This window comes from Pipistrellus kuhlii, unplaced genomic scaffold (genome assembly GCF_014108245.1).
Source record: "Pipistrellus kuhlii isolate mPipKuh1 unplaced genomic scaffold, mPipKuh1.p scaffold_m20_p_3, whole genome shotgun sequence".
In the NCBI taxonomy this organism is placed as follows: domain Eukaryota; kingdom Metazoa; phylum Chordata; class Mammalia; order Chiroptera; family Vespertilionidae; genus Pipistrellus; species Pipistrellus kuhlii.
The window spans coordinates 58,444,004-58,460,527 of NW_023425529.1; the positions used below are offsets into that span (position 1 = coordinate 58,444,004).

Below are 16,524 nucleotides of genomic sequence, written 5' to 3' on the forward strand. Positions count from 1 at the left end.
ATACCTTCCTCTAGTCAGTCCAAATCAGGAATTGCAATGTTTTGTTTGGTCTGACAACTTCCATTGCTTTGCAGTAGCATTCTAGTGGTTTCTGTTGCTTTGCCAGGCTCCATAGGCTGTTACCTGTTACCTGTGTTGGCCGGTTTTGAAGGAGGGGAAATAACAGTACAAATGCCTTGGGGTTGCCATACTTATTGCAAACCTTCTTTTGCCTCTTTATACACACTAGAGGCCTGGTACATGAAATTCGTGTACTCAGGAAGGTCCCCCAGCATTCTGTGCCCTCTCGCAGTCTGGGAGCTCTCTCACAGTCTTGGATCCCATGGGGAGCGGGCCTAAGCCGTCAGTCTGACGTCCTTAGCGCTGCCGTGGAGATGTGAGAGGCTCCTGCCACTGCTGCTGCACTCACCAGCCGTGGTCTTCTGGCTGAGCAGCACTCTCCCTGTGGGAGTGCACTGACCACCAGGGGGTCAGCTCCTGCGTTGAGTGTCTGCCCCCTGGTGGTTAGTGCATACCATAATGACAAGTCATTCTGCCTTTTGGTCGATTTGCATATTAGCCTTTTATTATATAGGATTCTCTCCCTGTTCTCTTTTGGGTTTTATCTGCTTTTTGTTCTTGTACCTTTAAAAAATTTTGTTGTTTTATATCATGAATTAGTTTTCATAATAAGGTAGTAATCTAGCACTAGCCTTAGGTCCTTTTTAGCCCAGCTGCTTATAGATCTCTTATGAAATGCAAATATAGCTGGTTTGACTTGGCCATGACTCATTTAAGGAAGATTAGGTTTTGTGTGAACTTTTTCTTCTTACTCCCTGCTCTGTATAGTATAGGTAACAAAATGCAAAGGAACTTTTCTATAAGGGATTATGGTGTCCTTTTAGAGGAGATAAGATTATGACCAGAATTTTTTTTTGTGTGTTAAATGCCATAAACTTAAAATCATGGTTTTTAGGCATAAGTTATTTTCTGAGGGCATTCAGTAATAACAACCAATAAATTATAATTGGTGATTAATGAAATAGTCCTTACATACAATGCAAAAGTGATTTTACTTTTTAACACATTTTGCGAATTACATAGAAATGAATTTATGGACACCATAAAAAGGTTCTACTTTTAAAATTTTTGTTTGTTTCTTTATTTCAGAGGAATGGAGAGGAGAGAGAGATGGAAACATCAATGATGAGAGAGAATCATTGATCAGCTGCCTCCTGCACACCCCCTACTGGGAATCAAGCCTGAAGCCTGGGCCTGGGTCCTGACCAGGAATTGAATCATGATCTCCTGGTTCATTGGTCAATGCTCAACCACTGAGCCATATTGGCTGGGCAGGTTTTATGTTTTTGGTGATTATATAGATAAGTCCAGAATATTTGTAAATTAACATAAATCAGAATTTTATTTATATTGAAGGTTATTAACAGTTGGATTTTGAAATTACTTGCCTTGAATTTACTAATTTTTTGGTTATTTTAAATGCAGGCGTTAATATCAGATGGTGTTCAGTTAACTTTATTTTGACTTAATTTGAAGGACAAGATTTTTTTGAAGGGGAGAGAGAGCGATAGGATTACAGTTTTATTTTATTTATTGTCTTAAGTTTTACATATGTCTTCCCTCCTCCCCCCAAATAGACCTCCTCCAACCCCCCAGCTATTTCCACTCTGGGCAAGCCCCTGCCAAGGGTGCATGTATTCTTTCTGATTGGTGTTTCTGGTTTCTTGGGATATAGTCCTAGAAGTGGGATTACTAGGTCAAATGGGAGTTCCATTTTTAACTTTTTGAGGAAACTCCATACTGTTAAAGATGTTTTAATGACATTACCAGCTAGTAACCAGAAGATAGGCTACTTGGGTAAGTTGCTAACTCTCAAGACCTGGGCTACTTCTGTCTAACATAGTTCTGGTGCAGAATTATCAAGAACCCTAAAATTCTAAGGCCTTCTCCTGGACCCCAAATCTCTGCCAAAATTCTTTTTTTTTTAACTGTATTTTTAAATTTTATTTAATATATATATTTTATTGATATTTTACAGAGAGGAAGAGAGAGGGATAGTTAGAAACATCGATGAGAGAGAATCATTGATCAGCTGCCTCTTGCACACCCCCTACTGGGGATGTGCCCACAACCAAGGTACATGCCCTTGACCAGAATCGAACCTGGGACCTTTCAGTCTGCAGTCTATCTATTGAGCCAAACCGGTTTCGGCTTTTAACTGTATTTTTAATGTTAAGTAGATATTAGACATCAATATACATTCCCAGTGCTTGATTTTTCCCCCCCTTTAATTATATTTTGAAAAGACAATCACTTTTTTTTTTTTTTTTAAAGCTGTGTTTGGTTTTGTTTAGATTGCTCTTTTATTTATTAAAACACTAGAGGCCTGGTGCATGAAAATTGTGCACTTGGGGAGGGCTGTCCCTCAGCTCTGCCTGTGCCTGCTCTAGGAGCCGTCGGGGATGTCTGACTGACAGCTTAGGCCCGCTCCCCAGGAGCCTAGCTTCTGGCTGAGCAGCGCTCCCCCTGTGGGAGTGCAAGGTCTTTCTTCGTTCTGTCAATTTGCATGTTAGCCTTTGATTATATAGGATAGTTTCCTATCTACATAGTGACTTGCATATTATGTATTTACTTCTGAGATTTAGTAAAAAACACATCTAATGCCCCAGTTTCACCTTCCCTATAAACTGACATATTTAGCTTAACAAAGTAATATAAATAAGTGATTAATAAATAAAAAGTTAATGGGTTTGAACTTTAACATTCTAGACAGTGGAAAAAGCAGTACTGAACTATGAAATAGCCCTGCAGAAAAATCTACCAGGGAAGAGGCATGTGTTTTACATACTAAAAAATCAGCCTATGGCAATGAGGCACTGACTTGCTATGTATAGTTTTAACAGAGAATTGAATAGTTTTGTTATGTGGATTCTTTACTGAGTTGTTAAAACAAAAGAGGAATATTTAAGACCTTTTGATAATTTAAACATTTTTTTTACCCTAAAATGATCCTCAAGAGGCAGAGGGAATTCCTTGGTTATAGAACCTCAAGTGAAAAGCTCCTCTGCGAAGAAAGCTTAGAGTGAGGTTTTAGGAACGTTGGAGTAATTTCTGTTGCCTCAGTGGTAGTTACTCCTTGCATATGGGTGTTTTCCTCTGTCATCACTTCTCCTTAACTGTGTTCCTTTGAAATAAATTTAAAATTGGTTAGACATTTCTCATATTCTAAATTAGGAAAATGATTATTCAAATTTATAAAAATAAGTTTTCTAAGACTACACAGGATAAATCCATGCTTGAATGTGAACAACACTTCTGTGTTTCTTTGGAGAGATTAAAAATAATCTTTTTTTCCATGTGGAGATGAGGCAGGTAAGAATAAATATTACCACTATTTGATGTGTGTCAGAATTCTTGGTGGCAGTAAAAACCAATTCAAGCATATCACGTATTTAAAAAGGATATTGGGTAGAGTTCAGTGGTTCATCAAATTGTTGCATGGGTTAGAGAACCAGATTTAGAACTAAGCAGCCAGAAACAGTGCCCCAAGTCACATTGCACAATGATTCCCACGAGGATGCCAGGATCATCTAGAGACAGACTGATAGACGCCACAGCCTGCCCCAGTGACTCTAGCTCTGGATGACTCTAAATGCTGCCACCTCTGCCCTGGACTTGACTTGGCTGCAATTATTCCATCATTAGTGAGAGAGAGTTCTGGTTTCTAATTTTCTTGCTCACTAGTTGTCCATTTCTAGTCTGGACTGGGCATATATTGTATGTTTGGCAGAGCCCATGTCTAGGACATGTGGGAAAGCATTGACCTTTTGAAATGATGAGAGGAAGTTCTCAAATTTAAGATGTAGCAAACTATTTGACCTTCTGAAAGCATAAAGTTGCCAAACTTATGAAGGGAAAGGCAGACAGAGCCAAATATAAACTTTGCTGACCAAAATGAAAGATGTTCACTGCATCCAATGCTTTATTTTTGTGTGTTAATCCTCACCTGAGGATATTTTTCCATTGATTTTTAGAGAGAGTAGAAGGGAGGGGAAGAGACAGAGAGAAACAGCAACGTGAGAGAGACACATGGGTACAGGCCCCGACCTGAGCCAGGGATTGAGCCTGCAATCGAGGTATATACCTTAGACCAGAATCCAACCCACGACCCTTCAGTCTGCAGGCCAACACTCTGTTCACTGAGCCAAACCGGCTAGGGTGCATCTGATGTTTTAGCTGTGATATGTATTGATCCTTCACTATATACTAGGCACTATGATAAGTGTTTTACAAGATTATTGCACATCATCCCCACATTAGACATGAGGTGTAATAGGGCAAGAGAGAGTAAGAAACCTACCCAAAATCATAGTTAATCAGGGCAGAGCTAGGACACAGTTTTAGAGCTCTGATTCCAAAGTCTCTGATTCCATAACCTCTGTATTAAACTGTTTTAATTCCCCCTGACATATTTAGTTCAAAATCCTGTAAATATATCTGTTAGATTGACACTACTAAGTTTATTAAAATTGTATGTATGACATGTATATGTATTTAGGCATTTAAAAGAAAGTTGAAAATTTGTGGCTTTAATTTTATCTATTTTTAAATAATTGAATAATTTTTTATTATTTTTCTCATTTAGTAACATACTGTAATTCACTTTGCCACACACTTCAGGCTGATAAAATTCTGTCTCTCTGAGCATCAGTGTTTGGAAGCCATTTATTGAATGTAAGAGAGGTCAACAAGGAGAGGAGATGTAGAATGACCAAGACCAAGGCAGAGCCTAGTATGGAAAACAAATCCTATATAATAAAAGGCTAATATGCAAATCCACCAAACAGCAGAACAACTGGTCGCTAAGATGTGCACTGACCATCAGGGGCAGACGCTCAATGCAGGAGCACTCAGGGGGAGCACCACTCAGCCAGAAGCTGGGCTCACAGTTGGCAAGTGTAGTGGCAGTGGCAGAAGCCTCTTCCGCCTCCGTGGCAACCATAAGGATGTCCGACTGATGGATTAAGCCCTCTCTCCCCTGGGGAGCGGGCCTAATCTATCAGTCGGACATTCACTGAGGGCTCCCAGACTGCTAGAGGGCACAGGTCGAGCGGTGCACAAATTTTGTGCACCAGGCCTCTATATGTAAATAAGTAAGATGCAATCAATGTACTAAGTGTCATAGTGATACATGTGTGTGGGCACACACGAAGGAGAAGCAGACACATATATAATATATTGAAGGACTGGGAACATGTTATCCTACAAAGTGATATTTTTAAAAACATTTTTTATTTCAGAGAGGGAGAGGAAGAGAGAAATAGAAACATCAATGATGAGAGAGAATCCTTCATTGGCTGCTTCCTGCACACCCCCCACAGGCAATTGAGCCCATAACGCAGACATGTGACCTGACCAGGTTCATAGGTCGAGCCATACTGACTTGGCTAAAGTGGTACCCTTTGTTATTTGCAATGGTTGAAAAACAATGAAATTTTTCCTCTGCTTTAGGAAAGTCATTGAGTCTGTCCATCCATTGTTCCCTTTCTTTTTTTTTTAAAGTTAGAATTAATGCTATCTCTAGAATAAAATAAGTTTTAAGCCTCTATATCAGTTTGTATTTTAAATCAACTTGTGTACTTCTATTTGAAAACTAAAAAAAAATAAAAATATTTGCTATCTAGGAGTAATAATTTACTCCTATTAAATAACAGCTATTTAACTTGGGACATATCCAACTTGGTTTTCGGGGGAAAGTTGTAAAGAAACTCCCATAGTTACTATGATGTCAATCATGCTAAAGTATTTCTTCATAAATTTCTTGTTATTCATTTGGTACAACTCTGTCTGTACTCCAAATTTTTCTATGCTACCAAAGCAGCATTTTATAATGATGTAATTTTATTCACTTGTGACTTTGGGACTAAATGGGAAGCTATAATTTTTGTTAAAGTGAGTAGATCAAATGTCCTTCCACACACACATTCTTGTAGACCAAGCATGTCAAATTCAAAGGCTAACAGGCCAAATAAATGAGGCATGTGGCCTGTGGGCCTCAAGTTTGACATGCTTGTTGTAGACCATCTACTTGTGGGTTGAGTGTTAGAGAAGTACTTGATGTAAGATAAATGTCCATGAAATGAAAAGTGATTTTTGTCCTTTTAAGTATTACATTTTTAAATATTCAATATACTATGCTTTTTATCCTTTCCTCCCCACCTGAACTGGTTTAGTGGACCAGCAATATTCAGATGGTCAATAGTTCATTTATTTTTTTATTTTAAATATTTTTATTGATTTCAGAGAGGGAGAGGGAGAGATAGAAACATCAATGCCGAGAGAGAATCATTGATTAGTTGCCTCCTGCATGCCCCCTACTGGGGATTGAGCTTGCAACCTGGACATGTGCTCTTGACTGGAATCAAACCCAGGACCCTACAGTCCACAGGTCGACGCTTTATCCACTGAACCAAACCAGCTAAGGCAATAGTCCATTAGGTTGAATATAGGCTATTGGTATATACAGTTTCTTAACTTTTTATTTACTTGTTTTCTTTTTTTTATTATATCTTTTTTAATATATTGATGACATTATGTTCAGTCAGCTACTTTTATTAAAAAAAAAATTCACCAGAGAACATGTTTTTATTTATTTTTATTGAATATTTGGGATATGGGTTTACTGAAGGTTCTTTCATGTGACATGGATTCTACTTTTCTATTTGTTGGAAACTAATAATGGAATAGCTATCACTTAGAGGTGATTAGGTTAATCATGAATGAATAGTAATTAGTGAGCTGTGCAATGCCTAACTTAATTCTTACTAGTTCCCTTAGGCCAGGGGTCGGCAAACGGCGGCTCTCGAGCCACATGCAGCTCTTTGGCCCCTTGAGTGTGGCTCTTCCACAAAATACCACTGCCTAGGCGAATCTGTTTTGAAGAAGTGGCGTTAGAAGAAGTTTAAGTTTTAAAAATTTGGCTCTCAAAGGAAATTTCAATCATTGTGTTGTTATTTGGCTCTGTTGTTATTTGGCCCTGGACATGTGCTCTTGACTGGAATCAAACCCAGGACCCTACAGTCCACAGGTCGACGCTTTATCCACTGAACCAAACCAGCTAAGGCAATAGTCCATTAGGTATAAGGCAGTAGTCAGCAAACTAATAAGTTTGCTGACTACTGCCTTATACCTAAATGTAACATATTCTCGTGATTCATCCCTTAATGCTGTGAGAAATGCTCACCTGTCTGAATTCAAATAACAGACTTGGAGACACAAAGTATGGTGAAAATGAGACTTGTAATGTGGTCTTGCAAGATTGGATGTCTGGTTGAACAGGCACACTTGGAGCTGTGATCACAGGCTATTTATCATATTCCCCCCCCCCCCCCCCCCCCGTTTCTCATGGGCTGAGTACTACGGGGTTAATAGTTCTACCTGTACGTCCCCTAGGTCTTATTGCCTTCTCTTGGGTTATTTTTTTAAATGGGCTGAGGTGTTTTCTTAGTTGTCTTCACTTCCCTTTGTCTAGTTGTGGTGGATGGATCTTCCAGGAAAATGTGTTGCTGGTCATGTATACAGTTCTTTGTTCTTATACCCTTTCCCTTCCTCCTTACATCCTGTGTGCCCTGGGAAAATCAGTAACCAAATGGCAACATGCTGTTAGTTTCCTCCATTAAAAGTTGATTATGTGCCCTAACCGGTTTGGTTCAGCCCAAGGACTGAAGAGTCCCAGGTTTGATTCCCGTTAAGGGCATGTACCTTGGTTGCGGGCTCCATCCCCAGTAGGGAGCGAGCAGGAGATAGCTGATCGATGTTTCTCTCTCATCAGTGTTTTTAACTCTCCATCCCTCTCTCTTCCTCTCTGTAAAATCAATAAAATATGTATTAAAAAAAAAAAAGTTGAGTATGCTGAAGATGGATCACAGAGGCCTACAATGCCACAGTTTACTTATTATGTGTAACAGTAAACCTTTTCCACCTTTTGCCTTTTTAGCTAAAGCAACTTGGGAAGAATGGAATAAAATTTCTTAAATGAGCAGCCTGGATTTATATTACTCCTGTGGGGCAAATGTGATATTTGTGACAAATATTTTTATACCAGTTTACTGCAGATTATAATAGTGAAAAAGAAAGACTGACATTTTGTATCCAGGCTCTGTCTCCTTTTGGTTTGGACAAAATATTTAACCACTCCACATGCTTTGTTAATACCTTTCCCATAGGGAAACTGAGAATTGTGAACTAATGTAAATACTTGGCACACAGAGTTGCTCAATAAAGGATACTTTAAAGGTACTAACCCTCTTTCAAGTGACTGGCCTTGTTAAAGTCTAATTTCCAAATGAGAGGGGGCATTTCTGCAAAAAATACTCAAGAATTCTTCCCTCCTCCCCAAACAAAACGCATTTTAACATTAAATTTCATCCTCCAACTCTTAGAACCCCTGCTGATTGTTTTCATTGTCCTCTTAGTTTATTTTTGTACCTAAGGTCCATAGGCATATAACAAGTGCTTTGTGAAACTTAAACTAAGTAAAAAGAAATTGTTCAGATGAAAGGCATGTGGATAAGTCAGTTTTGGGGCAATTCTAGAGAACTCTTGCCAGAACTGGTATCTTTGTTTTGGTCTCAGAGATTATTAAATGTGATCTCTGAGTCATACTTGCTGTTTTCTCTGTCCCCTGGCTATCTCTCTTAAGACCCTGAAGCTTGGCAGCCATAAGATGTTTAAAACCGAGTAGGCCTTACTAATCCAGAGGGAGTTTGTTTATTTAAAGAAAAATAATTAAGTTCAAACATCCCAGCTATGTCATAGCTAGTCTAGTCATGTTAGAGTTAGTGAGTTCTTTTGATTCTTTCTGGTGGTCATGGTGCCTGAGGTAGCAGATACATAAGTAGTTAAATTTTTCCTGAGATTAATTGGAACTTTATCATGTAATCCCTATAGAAATCCTTAAAGGAGTGGGAGGAAAGGGAGTTCTATTATTTGGCTAATTTTTTTCTACTGGAAGCCATTTGATTTAAATCTTTAACACCCTCCTTTCTAGTGTTATGATAAAGATTTAAAAACAAAACAAAAAATCACACTGAAGTAGCTATATCTTCATTAATTCTTTGAAGTTGGGACCCTAAAAATTCTTTGGACAGTAGTTCTATAGATGTTTAGACACAGAAGTTGATGGTTTTATATTTCAGATGATTGTCCTCTCCAAAATTTATGGCTGATTTTTCCCAGCATATTCTCTCCCAGACAGGAAAATCTGATGCAGAGGTTTTGGGCTTGCTAGGGATCCTGGGGTATATCTCTTTGAGATAACTTGTAAAAACAGTTCTAAGGGAGGTGGAGAAGGAATAAGCCAGAGAGATAGCTGGTGTCATAGGCAGAGGGAAAGGCAAATCCAAAGGCCCTGAGAACATGGTTGATGGACAGGAAAGAGACCAATGTGGCTAGAATGGACTGAACCACATGGAGAGTGGCAGGAAGTGAGGTTAGAGAGACAGGGAAGGGAAATTTCAGATCATGGTCCTGTGCCTTTGTAAGGACTTAGGCTTTTATACTAGTGAGGAGGACTCAATTAGAGGGTTTTGAGCAGAGGAATGGCATGATCTGACTTTTTATTGAAAAGGACTAACATCTGACTGCTTTGTTGAGGTGAGCAAGGGAGAGGAGGGAGGCTGGGAGTTGAGATAGGAAATCATTATAGTAATGCAGGTGAGAAATAAGGTGGCTTGGTCCATGGTGATAGGAGTGGTAATATTGTGGATATCATTTGGAACCAGAGCTCCCAGGATGAATACTTAATGGATAGTGATGAATACTTCTGCACATAATATCTGGTTGAACCATTTTTATGATGTTAGGATTAATCATTGGATTCAAGTTTTGTCAATTTATCCATTATAAAGCTTTCTCTTTTTGTTTGTTTGTTAATAACTGTTTAATATTTTTAGGTACTACAATATTGAGAATCTTAATGAATTGACCTCTTTTTTTTTTTTTTGCCTCTGGATCTGTTTTTTTAAAATTTAATTTAATTTTTTTATTGTTTGAAGGATTACGAATAGTAGTACATATGTCTCCTTTTCCCTCCCCCCTTGACCTCCCCCCAGCCTCCCTTACTCCCCCGCATATGCCTTCACCTTCCCCCTTTCCCCCTCATGTTTTGTATCCATTGGTTATGTTTATATGCATGCATCCAAGTCCTTCGGTTGATCTCTTACAGCCCCCGGCCCCCAACCTCCCTTGCCTTCCCGCTATAGTTTGACAGTCTTTTCAATGGTTCTTTATAACTATTTTTTCCCCATTTTTTTTTTCTTTGAAAAATCTTTCAACTGCAGACTAGAAATAATCATATAATAACAAAACACATTTGAGTCCTAATTTCAGTGTCCAATAGTTCTGAGACCCAGTTTCAATGTCAAACAGTTCCTTATATGTACATGCCAGCAATGATATCTGGATGATGGACAGATGGTGGCAATGCAGGTCCGACCCTCTCTAGTTTGGTCCTGAGCAACCTGTAGCAACGCACAGCTGCTAACTGCTAGGGTGGCCAGGCGTTGTTAGCGTCTTCCATCTCTGGGCTGTTTCTCCTCTTGTCTTCATGGTTGGAGCAGACCTGACAACTCACTGTTGCAGGAATCCCCATGGTCTTGGAGTAGTTTTCTGAAAATATACAAACATATTCTCGACCAAAAGTTAATAAAGGAATCTTTTCTATAAAATTGACTTGGGATCCTTTTTATTTTTGCCCAAATGATTTTCCTTTGGCTTGTTTTGACACCATGTGTGATTTTCATGGGTGTCTTGCTGTTAGCATTACAAATGAAAATTTTCTACAGTAAAAATTTTCTAAATGTAATTTACTTACAGGATATTTTTCCTTACATGATATTACCCTACTATCCCTCCTTTTTTTTTTTTTAATGGATGCTTTTGTAAATTTTGTAATGTAGTCTTGATAACTTTATATTTTTCAAGTTTTTGCACAAAAATAAGACTGCTTTGAGTTCATTTCATGTTAAGCAATTTTACTGTGAGATGCACTGCCAATAAAAATTTTAGTTAATACTTTAGGAACAGGTTTTTGTCCAGTACACTTAAATTTTCTTGGATGTTCACTGATTTCTATGAACCAATTTAAATTAACCTGAAAACTTGATTACTATTTTACTGTCAAATTTAATACTCTAACAACAATCTTAGTTTACTCTGTAAATATTAGTGGAAAGGATTATTTACATTCTTAAATAGGCCTTGAGCATTCCTGGTGCTATGCTGGATTTAGATATAGGGCAACTGCTGTTGGCCAAGTCTCTGTTACCTGGGTCTCGATCTGAGCTGGGCGTGGGAAGCGAAGCAGCCATGGGAGCAGGAGACCTCCCTCCAAAGGGGTGAGGGTTCAGGTCCCTGCAAGGTTGGGGTGGGGTGGGGTGAGGGTCTATGCCCCACCTCTGTTGATCTCCACGTTCTCTCCTGATGGCCCTCTGCGACTGTGCCTGTCTTAGATTGTTCCTTCCCTGAGGAATCTTACCCATCTTTGGCTAACCAGCCATCCTCTGGGGCCAAGCAGGGTGATTTGAGGTTCATTTCTGTTTCCTTGGTAGTCTATGCCCCCATCGCCTACTCGCCCAGCTCCTGTCTTGGGATCTCCTCACCTGTTGGCGGATCCCAGCACTAATCACATATCTCAGAGGACTCAGGTTTCTTCTCCAGGGAGGGCCCAGCTCACACCATTGGGCAAGAGACAGATCCATGGTACCAGCCACCATGAGGTTTCTACTTCAGCTTGAACAGAAAGCTCAAGCAACAGCTGTGGGCAATTAGATTGTAAAAGGAGGGTCATTATAAAGTTTTCCATCAGCCTATTACTTAATGGTTTTAGCAATCATTGATCATTTTTAAATATCTATTATTTTATTAGGGGTTACAAAATGCTGATTTTTTTTCTTTAAAAAAATATATTTTTATTGATTTCATAGGGGAAGGGAGAGGGAGAGAGAGAAACATCAACGATAACAGAGAATCACAACTCACACTGGGGATCAAGCTTGCTACCTGGGCATATGCCCTGACCAGGAATCGATCCGTGGCCTCCTGGTTCATAGGTTGACGCTCAATCACTGAGCCATGCTGTCTGGGCAAAATGCTGATTTTCCAGTCCACTCATTCTTTTTATATTTAAATTTGGAATCCTATAAAAAGGAGCTTCTGTTATTGACTCTTGATTACCTTGTGGTATTTTTTCATATAAGAAAGCCAGGATAAATGCTTGATTATTCCCCTTTATCAAATGTCAGATAAGTTAGTGCCCTAGCAACATCCAAAGATGTCCTATGTGTTTAATGTTTCAATCAATGGTAGCTCGATGTTCATTGGATTTTAAAATATGTCTTCAAAGTAAAAATTACAAAATAAGGTTTATTCTGAGAAGTCTTCCATTTCTATCCCTTCTACCCTGTTTTCTCTTTTCTCTAATAGATAACTGTTTAAGAATGGTTTCAATTTATCTTTCCATTGCTTCTTTTTGAAAGAATAAAAAGCAAATCTGTATCAATATTTGCATTCCCCCAATTTTTTACAAAAAGTGTAGCATTTTGTGGAATACTGATTGAGCTATAGATAGAAAGGAGGTCCTAGTTTCCTTGAGGGTTATTTTTGAGACCTGTCAACTTTTCACTCTGTATGAAAGATTTTCTCATATATTCTTAACTGTCTTCACAACCAGCACTTTTAAGAACATACATATTTGAAAAAGAAAAAGACCTTCACCCACACTATTGGACAATTTTTAGCACAATTGCATGTTCAGCAATTCCCCTTCAGTAGTCTTTCCCAAAAGTTGCACTAATAGAATTACAAAGTGACATGCCTTCGTTCTGTTCCTTGAAAGTTGGGATCAGGTCTTGTCTTTTAATTGGGCACTTTGTTTATTGGACAACAAAGCAGCAAAGATGGTGTAGTTGGCATTAGCGAAGGTGGTGTATGTGTAGAAGAGATGCCATTTTGACATTTGGCTGTTTTGAAATACTGTAAGGTTAAAGCATCAATTTATTCATTTTTTTCAGTAATTATTACTGGCACTTAACTCAGGCAGTCATTTTCTTACGTGCTTGAAAGATATCAGTAAATTAAACTAACAAAAATCTCTGGAGCTTACTTTATAAGTGTGAGGAGGAAATAGACAAGCATAACAAACAAGCAATTTATTGTTTTCAAATGTGCAATTTTAGGACTTATCTTCTGCATCTTCCTTTTTTCTTTTAAATGGCATTCTTAGGAATTGTAAGACCCTGGTGGGTGAAAGACCCTTAGGATTTAAAAGAGGTTGTGGATTTCTATATGCAGTAATTGTAACATAAGTATGGAATTCTGGGCCTATGGGACCATAGCCTGTATTTCATCCATCCCACCTTACCCTCAGTCCTGTCACTGTTTTTATTAGGAGGTTGCTCAAGAACTGTTTTGATGGTTTTCTGTAGTCACTGAAATTTAGATAATTGCTCTTCAAGATTTCATGTTCTGTTATAATATATTCTTAATTATTGCATCTTTATTTCAGAAATGACCATGGAGAAGTAGATGCCCAGATGCAAAGTGATGAAACAACCAATTTGTCATAAAGTAAAATGCAGCTGTGGCTTTTCAACCAGATTAGTAAGTGTGGTCAACTTTTTTTCTTTAACTTTATACTTATTTTATCTACTTTGAAAAACATTTACTTAAAAAAAAAAATACAGTGAGATATTTTAAAAGTGTCAATTTGTATTTGTCTTTTTTTTTTTTTTTTTTTTTTTTTACCTGTGTAGATTATATTATAGTACAAATTTTAGCATATAGCTCTGGAAAATGATGTCTGTGTTGTACCTTTTTTTTTTTTTTAAATCCTCACCCGAGGATATTTTTTTTCATTGATCTTCCAAGAGAGTGGACAGAGAAACATCAGTGTGAGAGAAACACATCGATTAGTTGCCTCCTGCACTAGGGCTTGGGCTGTGAAGGAGTCTGCAACCAAGGTAGATGCCCTTTGCTGGAATCGAACCTGGGACTCTTTGTCTGCAGGCTGATAACTCTATCCACTGAGCCAAACCGGAGAGGGTGTGCTGTACCTTTTAAGAACAATAAAAGTACTATTATACAATCATAACTTTAAAGGAAATATATGAAAAAGAGTCTCTATAATATCATTATCCAACATAGCTACTCTTAGAATTTTAGCATATTTGTTTTCCCTACCAGTCTTTGTTCTACACATTTAAAAGAAAACAATTTTGATCATAGTGTTGTAGAGTATGCTTCTTGTATAGTTTTTAAAATTAAATTGTTTCAGATGTTTCTCCCTGGGGGAAAAATGTTTGCTTCAGTACAGGGTTTTTTATTGGGGGTGATGAAAATGTCTTGGAACTAGTGGTAAAGGTTACACAACTTTATGAATATAGTAAAAACCACTGTATTTTATACATTAAAAGGATGAATTTTATGACATGTAGTTTAAACCCCAAAAGTACCCTTCGGAATATCAAATTTTGACTAAAGTAAACCCAGTTGAGTAATAATATTGTAGAATATGAAAATGTGCCATATTATATACCTAGAAAAAAATGATTTGATAGTAGAATAAATATTTTTGTAATGATAAGAAATATGTTTTATAATAAACTAGAGGCCTGGTGCACAAATTTGTACACAGATGGGGTCCCTCAGCATCGCTGGCAATAGGGGCCAGCCAGCCGGGGGGGGGAGGGAGGGGGAAGGGAGGGGGGAGGGGTGACACGGAAGGTTGGCTGGCCAAGTGCACTGACTGCCAAGTGGCAGCTCCTGTGTTGAGCATCTGCCCCCTAGTGGTCAGTGTGTTGCCATAGCAACCGGTTGAGCAGTTGTTTGGTCTTAACAGCTGCTTAAGTTTTTATATTTGTGGACACTTTCATAAAAATAATAAATTACTTTTATTATTAAAGTCTCAAACTTTGGTAATATCAAATGTCATAGTAGTCTGTATGTACTATGTTAGCATTTTGTAACTTTTCATTTTTGAGATACTTTTCTGTTTTGAAACTAACATTTTAACTTTTCTACCTGAAATTTTTTTTTAGGAACAAAATTGTATCTATTTTCCTCAGAGGAGAATTCCACAAGGTAAGAAATTAATATAGTTATAAACTAAATATAGTTGATTATAGGCTTAATTGTTCTTGATTTTTTAAAAAGTTTTTATTGATTTCAGAGAGAGGAAGAGAGAGGGATAGAGAAATAGAAATGTCAGTGATGAGAGAGAATCATGGATTGGCTGCTGCTACACACTCCCTATGGGGATAGAGCCTGTTACCCGAGCATGTGCCCTGACCAGGAATCAAACCATGGTCTCCTGGTTCATAAGTCAATACTTAACTGCTGAACCACACCGGCTGGGCACTTGTTCTTGATTTTAAAATTCTTTTACCATCTTTATTTCATATCTCTTCTCCTCTCCTCTCCTCTCCTCTCCTCTCCTCTCCTCTCCTCTCCCCTCCCCTCCCCTCCCCTCCCCTCCCCTCCCCTCCCCTCCCCTCCCCTCCCCTCCCCTCCCCTCCCCTCCCCTCCCCTCCCCTCCCCTCCCCCCCCCCCCCTCCCCTCCCCTCCCTCTATATATATATATATATTATTGATTTTTTACAGAGAGGAAAGGAGAGGGATAGAGAGTTAGAAACATTGATGAGAGAGAATCATCGATCAGCTGCCTCTTGCACAACTCCTACTGGGGGTGTGCTCACAACCCAGGTACATGCCCCTGACCAGAATCGAACCCAGGACCTCTCAGTCTGCAGGCCGATGCTCTATCCTAGGGGTGTCGAACTCAATCAGAGAAGGGGCCAAAATCTAAAATCCAGCCTAAATCACGGGCCGAATGGTTTACTGAACAGTCATAAACTGTCATTGTGATGGAAACGCAGCGGAGTGCAGTGATGACAGCGCGGTGCGGGCCACATTGCAAGGCCTGGCGGGACGGATTTGGCCCGCGGGCCTTGTGTTTGACACATGTGCGAGTCTATCCACTGAGCCAAACTGGTTTTGGCTCATATCTCTTCTTGATTATTATAAGATTCTCACAGATTTATTAGCAAACTTTTACTACTTTCTTTACTGGCTAAGAAGACATAGGCTCGCCCTATCTGGTTTAAATCAGTGAATAGAGTGTCAGCCTGTGGACTGAAGGGTTCTGGTTCGATTCTGGTCAATAGCACATGTTTGGGTTGCGGGCTCAATCCCTAGTAGGGGGCATACAGCAGTCAGCCAATCAGTGATTATCTCTCATGATTGATGTTTCTATCTCTCCCTCTCCTTACCTCTCTGAAATCAGTAAAAATATATTAAAAAAATAAAAAGGAAACAGGCTCATCTTATTTGAAGTTAGGATTAAAAGGGTCACTTTTGAAACTCAAATACTACTTTTCATGGTCAGAGCTTATTCCTAGTGTCAGTATGAGTGGGTTTATCCATTTTATGAAAAAGTTCTCTTCTTCCACTGGGGCCCATTGACCTTTT

The 16,524-nt window shown here is 38.8% G+C and overlaps 1 protein-coding gene across 4 annotated transcripts in view; it reads left to right on the plus strand.

Moving 5' to 3' along the window:
• FRS2 (fibroblast growth factor receptor substrate 2) overlaps nucleotides 1–16,524 on the plus strand; it is a 102,588-nt gene that overhangs the window by 41,266 nt on the left and 44,798 nt on the right. For all 4 annotated transcript variants that reach the window (XM_045588238.1, XM_036458956.2, XM_036458954.2 and 1 more), the window contains 2 exons: nucleotides 13,565–13,659; nucleotides 15,096–15,138. The gene's annotated coding sequence lies outside the window, so the exon portion shown is untranslated. The remainder of the gene's footprint in view (nucleotides 1–13,564; nucleotides 13,660–15,095; nucleotides 15,139–16,524) is intronic.